The sequence below is a fragment of the Triticum aestivum genome, chromosome 7B (assembly GCF_018294505.1).
Source record: "Triticum aestivum cultivar Chinese Spring chromosome 7B, IWGSC CS RefSeq v2.1, whole genome shotgun sequence".
Lineage (NCBI taxonomy): Eukaryota > Viridiplantae > Streptophyta > Magnoliopsida > Poales > Poaceae > Triticum > Triticum aestivum.
In genome coordinates this window covers 361,617,137-361,625,630 of record NC_057813.1, presented here as the reverse complement: position 1 = coordinate 361,625,630, position 8,494 = coordinate 361,617,137, and positions in this window count along the sequence as shown.

The window sequence follows — 8,494 nt, the reverse complement described above, 5'->3', positions numbered from 1 at the left end:
GTGCAATTGTATTAGCTAAGGAGAAGTGGTCCAAAGCCCCACAGAGTTATCGTTATGAGGAAAATGTCATTCCAAACTACAATGACAACTCAAATGTTGCATCTACTTCAGACAGTGACCCACAAGTATGTTTATCTGCTTATTATTAACCTTTTGTTTACCAATATATTTTAGTCCTGTCACTTCCATTTCATAGTAGAACTAATAGATATGTATATTTTCTATTCGTCAAACTAATAGGTTATGAATATAATATCTCGAGTTGTTGCTATATAGCAACTCATTTTACATTCCATTTTGTATGGCAATTTCAGGAGTTTGGTCAATGAGTTGCTATATAGCTATAGTCTGTTCGTAACAGAGAAGAATGCATAATCTGTTCCTAGTGCAACATATGAGTACTCAAAATATAATGAGTTTCAGTGCTCCTAGTGCAACATATGAGTGCATGAATGCATAATTTGTTCCTTCCTTCGAACATATAATGATTTGCTAGATAAACAATGACATGTTCCATGAAGTATGTGAAAGTGCAACTAATCCCCGAGTGGTTTTGGTAATTCATAACAACATATAGCTCACTGAACTAATAATCATTCAAGTTTAATATTTCAGAAAGTTCAATGAATGGCATGGCATGGACTAGAGAAGTGGACCCCTCAAAATGCTAAGGACACATATTGGCAAAAGCTTAAGACTCTTCATTTCTATTTTAGTGATCCAAGAACACATTGAGTCCATAGAAAAGCCAATACTATTAAAAGGGGAGGAGGTGTTGCTTAATGGCTTGCTTGCTCAAATGCTTAGTGATATTGCTCCAAATACCCTCAACCACTTTCTCCGTCCAAATATGTCAAAATCCAAAAGTACAACTCAGCCCCACTAATTCATTCTATCCGGAGCCACCAAGTTCATATGACATAGCCACTGCCAGAAACCCTAGCAGTTCGGTCTCACCGATAGGGATCTCGGTCTCACCTAGATGGCCTTGCGAATGCTCTGTGACTTATTGTATTTATTCAGTCTCACTGAATTATACAATCGGTCTCACCGAGTTGGCTTGACATACACTCTGTTGCCTCATTGCTTTACTTCGGTCTCACCGAGTTGATGCTATCGGTGCCACCGAGTTGATGTTTGCCCTAAGCCCTTGCACATCGGTCCCACCGAGTTGTTCCAGTCGGTCCCACTGAGATTCCTAACATTCACATTTTGAACTAAATCGGTCTCACCAAGTTCGTCTATTCGGTCTAACCAAGTTGGGTCAAATGTGTGTAATGGTTGGATTTGTGTGGAGGCTATATATACCCCTCTACCCCTTCTCCATATGAGAGAGAACCATCAGAACGTGCCTACACTTCCAACATACATTTTCTGAGAGAGAACCACCCACTCATGTGTTGAGATCAAGATATACCAATCCTACCACAAGAATCTTGATTTCTAGCCTTCCCCAAGTTGCTTTCCACTCAAATCATCTTTCCACCATATCCAAATCTGTGAGAGAGAATTGAGTGTTGGGGAGACTATCATTTGAAGCAAAAGAGCAAGGAGTTCATCATCAACATACCATTAATTACCTTTTGGAGAGTGGTGTCTCCTAGATTGGTTAGGTGTCGCTTGGGAGCCTCCGACAAGTTGTGGAGTTGAACCAAGAAGTTTGTAAGGGCAAGGAGATCGCCCGTGAAGATCTACCTGAGTGAGGCAAGTCCTTCACAGGCGATGGCCATGGTGGGATAAACAAGGTTGCTTCTTCATGGACCCTTCGTGGTGGGCCCTCTATGGACTCGCACAACTGTTACCCTTCGTGGGTTGAAGTCTCCATCAATGCAGACATATGATAGCACCTCCTATCGGAACCACGCCAAAAATCTACGTGTCTTTCATTGCGTTTGCACTCTCCAAACCATTCCCTTTACCTTCATATGCAATGTTCTACTTTCCACTGCTACACTCTTAGAATTGCATGTGTAGGTTGATTGCTTGACTTGTGCTAATTGCTAAAATCTTCCCAGAACTAAAATTGGGAAAAGGTTAGATTTTTATTTGGTCAAGTAGTCTAACCCCCCCCCCCTCTAGACCTACTTTTGATCCTACAGTATGTTTATCTGCTTATTATTAACCTTTTGTCTACCAATAGATTTTAGTCTTGTCACTTTTGCTTCATAGTAGAACTAATACACATGAGTGCCAATTAAACACCAACCATCGCCCAGTCTAGATAAACAGTGAGCCAATTAGAGGTTCTTTATTCCAAGATCATGTAGAAGTCAGTCCTACTCCTGATGTTACCTTAGCCACACCAGCAAGGACATCCAAGTTGAAATTGCAGTTGGAGTTCCAGAACAAGTGTCAGTTCCTTAGCAAGTACAGGAAACTGAGCAAGCACCTTCAACTATGAAAATTAGAATGAAGCAAATTCAGCTGGGAACAATGGTATACACTCTAGAAGCACACTTGATCAATATATTTCTTTTAGTCAAACAAGTGATGGCATTCAATTTGCTGTTAAAACTATTATTGAGATCTCACGTACCATGTCTGAGCCAATTCAGACTCAATCAGGTCCAGTAAGCAAAGGCCTCTCGCTCGGGTTCTGTTATAGCGACATAGCTTGCACGATGTGTGCATACAATAGAAAAACAGGCAAGCCACACTGCATCGCTCAGCCCCGACCACCCAACGTAACCGGGAATTCCACAAAAATTTCCTCACCCTCACTTCTACCATGATTTTTTATGTCATGGACAGCCCAAAGAATGTCATGCAGGTGCGTCCCCGGCCCGGATAGGACGAAAAGCCCATTATCTGTCATGATTTTTTGTCATAGAAGTATAAGCCCACCACATCTATGATGATACGTGTTTTTGTCACAATTATCATCATAGAAGTGTCATAACCATGACAGAGAAAATTCATTCGGGACATAATGGCACAGATGTGTCTTTTTTTGTAGTGCAAGGGACCGCACGCTGAACACTATCACCTCCACCTATGAAAACTTCATAAAGAGCAAAGGCGCAGACGTGCAACAGGGCCCGGTAGTGGTGTCAAACTACTCATGGAGGCCCTATGTAACCCTTTCCTCTGTTAAAATCATTTTTAAATAAAAAATACCTATACTAGTTGCTTCGGCAGTTCGGATAGTATGGTTGGACGTCATGAATACAATGGAAATAAAATACCATTTTTAGGTCATACTGCAGTTGTTTGTGTTGCACACTCCTTTCTGCCTTTTATTTCGAAATAAACTAGTTTGATATGTGCTTTCTAGATGCGATCGACTAAAAGACCGGGGGCTTGACTATAAAACCTGCCCCAGGCATCATTCCAACACTATTTTCATCCCATGTGCTCGGTGTCTTTGATATTGCATTATATGAATCAGTTTCATATGATGTCTTTGGTCAATAGTTGGGTTGCCCGGCTCCTGTGTTTTCCCTCATACATTCTGCATTGTTCCTCTAGGAGGGTAAATGGATAACCACTGGGATCGTGCTTCTAGCTCACCTGGTTAAGTACCATAGTGGAGAAATCCGAAAACTAGCTATCATAATAAGCAAGAGCTGGTCGGCGATCCGATGACAAGTGTTAAACTAAAAATCAATTGAGACTATTTTGTGTTAAACAAAGAGTTTGCTGTCACAGAAACCAAGTGGTGATGGATCAACCTTGGAACACCCGAATATCACACACACCGGGGGCTAGTCACTCTAGCCCCCACCATCAAGCTCCTATGGCTAAGTGAAAGCACTAAAGCCACATAGTCTGATTGCCTTGTTTTCCTTATGCACTGCCACCTCCGGCACGGAGTCGTCGGCTAAGGGTTAAAGTGTTACATAGAAAACACCCTTTGTAGTATCTGCAATGGGGTTGAAGCCGCCAACTGGTAACTTTTAGTTTAAAATGGTTGCACATGAGTCAAAATAAGCAAACAAGGCATTACATACAATGCCAACATTTGAATTATAGAGCACAAACATTTAAATTTCATCGGATAAAATAAGATACATTCATTCATAAATAACATCCTTTGAGCACCGGGCCTCTTTCGCTCGAGCACCATCCATCACGATGGGAAAATACTGCTCGGGATGCCTATGCTTCTTCCTAGAAGGCGGGGGTCCGGTGGCCATTTCGGCTGGCTTCGTCTTCGGCCAATGCACCATAATCTTGTCGAAAGCCATCCGAACTCCCTCAATGCGTATGAAAAACTTCCAGATACCAATCTGGGGCGCAACGTCCCACAACCTCTACACCAAGACAAAGTAGCTGCTCGGCAATGGCTCCGGAGGCCATAGCTTGACGCAGAGGTCCTTCATTGCTGGCTCCACCATCCAGTGGAACTCCATCATCTGCTTCATCTGGTTCTTGAGGAGGGAGGGTGCTCGGGTGCCTAAAACTGTGCCCATAACAGCCTCTTCTCGGTACAGCCCTCCTGGGATGTGAAGTACCTGGCCGCATCTAATACACTCCTCGGAAGGTCCGCAAAAGTGCCTGGGGAACGCCATACTCTCATGAGCAAAGCGAACCTGTTACCACCAAAGACACTTTGCAGTAAGTACAACTTGACTTGGTAGAGTTCCTCTTGGCGGCCTCGCACCTCCATCCATGCTTCCTTAACATATGACCCTAATGAGGTTAACTTGGTGGCCTGATGTCACACCCAATATGCGACCCTATCCTAAAGGAACTCGAAGGTCCCACCAAGGATAGAAGCGCATATTGGAGGCCCTTTTGCAAGGTGGATATCATTGCATCATACCATTACATAATAGTTGGGGATACATACAAAAGGCATACAATGCCACATGAATACAACAAACTCATACATAAGAGCTACATCCGACTACAGATGAAACACAAGCAGAAACTCAAACGACATCCACCCTGCTAGCCCAGGCTGCCGACCAGGAACCTATCCCCTGAATGAAGAAGCAGAACAAGAACTCAAAACAAGCAAGCATCACTCTCACATCATGATCATCGCATTACCTATACCTGCAACTATTGTGGTAGTAATCTATGAGCCACGAGGACTCAGCAATCCCATTACCATGGGTATCAAAACTAGCAAAGCTTAATGGGTATGGAAAAGATAAGTGGTGAGGTTGCAGCAGCGACTAAGCATGATATGGTGGCTAACTTACGAGTACAAGAATAAGATGAGAAGGTACGCAAACGGTCGCCAACTAGTAATGATCAAGAAGAGATCCTGAAACTACTTACATTCATACATAACCCAAATCGTGTTCACTTTCCGGACTCCGCCGAGAAGAAACCATCACGGCTACACACGCGGTTGATGCGTTTTAATTAAGTCAAGTGCCAAGTTCTCTACATCCAGATATTAACAAATTCCCATCTGCCACATAATCGCGGGCACGGCTTTCGAAAGTTTAAACCCTGCAGGGGTGTCCCAACTTAGCCCATTATAAGCTCACGATCCACGGAGACAATCCTCCATTGCGGGACATCCGATCAAACTCGGGGTCCCGGTGCACAAGACATTTCGACAATGGTAAAACAAGTCCAGCAAGACCTCCCGGCGTGCCGACACGCTGATAGTAGCCCTCGTATCTAGTCTTAGGCCACGACGGATGAGCGATGTGTACAGGTGCCAAAATAACCCAGGTTGCCCTGGGGCGGCCCCGCACAGTGCTCTAGTTTGGGACCAACACCATCAGCACTGGCCCCGCCCTGTATGTAGAAAAATCCTTGGGTTCATGACGCCCTATGCCAATTAATTATTAGGTTAAAGTATTATTATGGCAAATGTAAAACCAATGTTGGGCCTTGCTGGAAGAGTTTTATTCAAAGCGAACTGTCAAGAGGGGCCCATAAACCCACATCGTGTTAGTGATGCAAAATGAAGGAACATAACACCGGTATGACGGAAACTAGGGCGTCAAGAGTGGAACAAAACACGAGGCATAAGGTCGAGCCTTCCACCCTTTACCAAGTATATAGATGCATTAATTAAATAAGAGATATTGTGATATCCCAACATAAACATGTTCAAACATGGAGCAATCTTCAACTTCACGTGCAACTAACAAACGCTATAAGGGGGGCTGAGCAAAAGCGGTAACATAGCCAAACAACGGTTTCCTGGGAAGGGTGAAAAGGTTAGAGGCTGACATGTCAATTTGGGAGGCTTGATAAGTAAGTGATAGGTAGCGCAGATAGCGATAGAATGAAGCAACTAGCATAGCAATGATAGTAGTGAGATCCAGGGTGATGTCATCTTGCCTGAAATCCCGCAAGGAAGAAGAACGAGTCCATAAAGAAGACGAACGGATGAATACAAACCAAGCATAGTCGAACGAATCCTCACGATAGCAACGAAACAAGAACTATCAAGAAGAAGCACAACCGGAAAGAAGCAAACAACATGGTAAACACACAACACATAAGCATGACATGATGCTCAACCAAGTATGATGCAGGACAAGGCTATATGATGCTGCTCATGGCAAGAGATGATGCATACAAGAACAACACATCAAAGCAAGTTTAAATGAGGCCGGAAACAACATATAACAAATCCGGTAAGTCCTCATATGTTCAAGTTGTTAAACAGCAAGTTAAGATTCACCAAGATGATCTACACAAGATTCTAGTCAAGTTACATATAAAGTTCATTTAATTCGGAGCTACGGGCTAGAAGATATGAGCAAAACAAGTTAAACATGGCATTGATGCAAAATGCATTCAAACATCAAGAGAACACCTCAAAAGAAGGATGCAACATTATAATATGAAACTACATGCAATTCTAAGCAAGTTCCATATACAGCATGCTCAAAACGGAGCAACGGTGCAATACATACACTCCAAACAAGATATAACAACAATCTTCCCAAAACAGCAAGTAGGCACTTTGCAAACATCAAAACAACATGCTACAACAATCATATGAGCACAGATTTGACATACAATTCATGCACAGACAACATACTTCAAAAATCATTAAGGTTTAGGTTCATAGGCATCAAGATTAAACCAATATGATCAATTCAAAAAGCAACTTTATAACACAGGAGCATATGCATGAGCAGAGTTAATATGATAGCAACTTGAGAGCAAGAAAGAGACAAGCTAGAACAGGTAAACATAACAACCAAGGGAATGGCATCAAAGTACACATAACAAATAGCAAATAACATCATGGCATCATATACATATGGCTCATGGATTTGTGGGAATCAACAAGACAAGATTGAATGTTGAAACAGTTTCAGCAAGTGAAACAATAACATTATGATAGCATGTTTGCAAGCATAGAACAGAGTCATATGACATCCAAAATTAACAACCATGGCATGTGTACAAAGTACTCGTATTATACATCAAAACATGTAACTGGAGCATCTCTAGAAGAGGCATAGAATAATTACTATCAAGCTCACAACATAGCGTCATGAAGTTAGTAGAAATCTGGAACATTATATAAGCATGTTTATGGAAATGAAAACATATTCTATAGGACATATATAGGGCATCAAAAGGCATTGTATGATAGAGCATAACATATAAAACAAAACATGTCAACTAAGAATCTCCATATTATGCATGGATTAATTTGTAGCATCAAGCAAACATGGCAACATGATATAGCAGTTTCAGCATTGACAGAAAGTTAACAAAGCAAGTAACCCACTTCACAAGCTTGATGCACTCACTACAGGGCACATAAAAATACATGGATTGCACCCCTGTAAAGATGGCATAAATATGCTCCTAAAACATGTAGACATCATGCCCATAGGGTGCACACACAAAATGCAACAAAAATGACAAATCAACAAGTTACAACAGTTTTCAGCAGTTAACAGCAACATGCACTTTTGCAACAGGGATTAATATGTCAAGATTCACCCTAACATGAATGCAAAGCATAACAACATGTAGAGTATGAAGATCAGAACATGTGCATATCAAGATCATCATCATAGCATCAACAGGGACAAAGTTGTAGCACTCACAAGAGGCACAAATGATGTTAACAATCAGCAGGTTCCAGCAGTTCATATCACATAGCAGTTTTGCAACGAATATCAAGGCATCAATATGAATATGAACATGAATGCAAACTACTCCATCATGAAGAGCACTCTGATATGAACATTTTGACATATCATGCATGCAAAACGGAGTAACATGCATCAAGTTATGGCCAGTCAAAGAGGTGCACATGAGATATGAATTTCGGGACTTAGAAGAAAAAAAACCTCCGGATCTAGGGTTGACCCAGGCGCAGATTTCGTGGCAGGCGGCGGCTCACCAGAGTTGGAGCCGAGGAAGCCTCCGGCGAGGTCGAGGAAGCGCCAGGGAGGTGGCCCCGGACCGGATCCAGCCGGCAGTGGGCGCGGTCGGTGGCGCGCGGGGCCGGCGGGCTCCAGGCGGCGTGCAGGGCGGCGCTCGGGGAAGGGCACGGCGGCGCCTGGGGTCGGGCGCTCGGGCACTGGGGTGGCCGACGACGAGGGTCAGC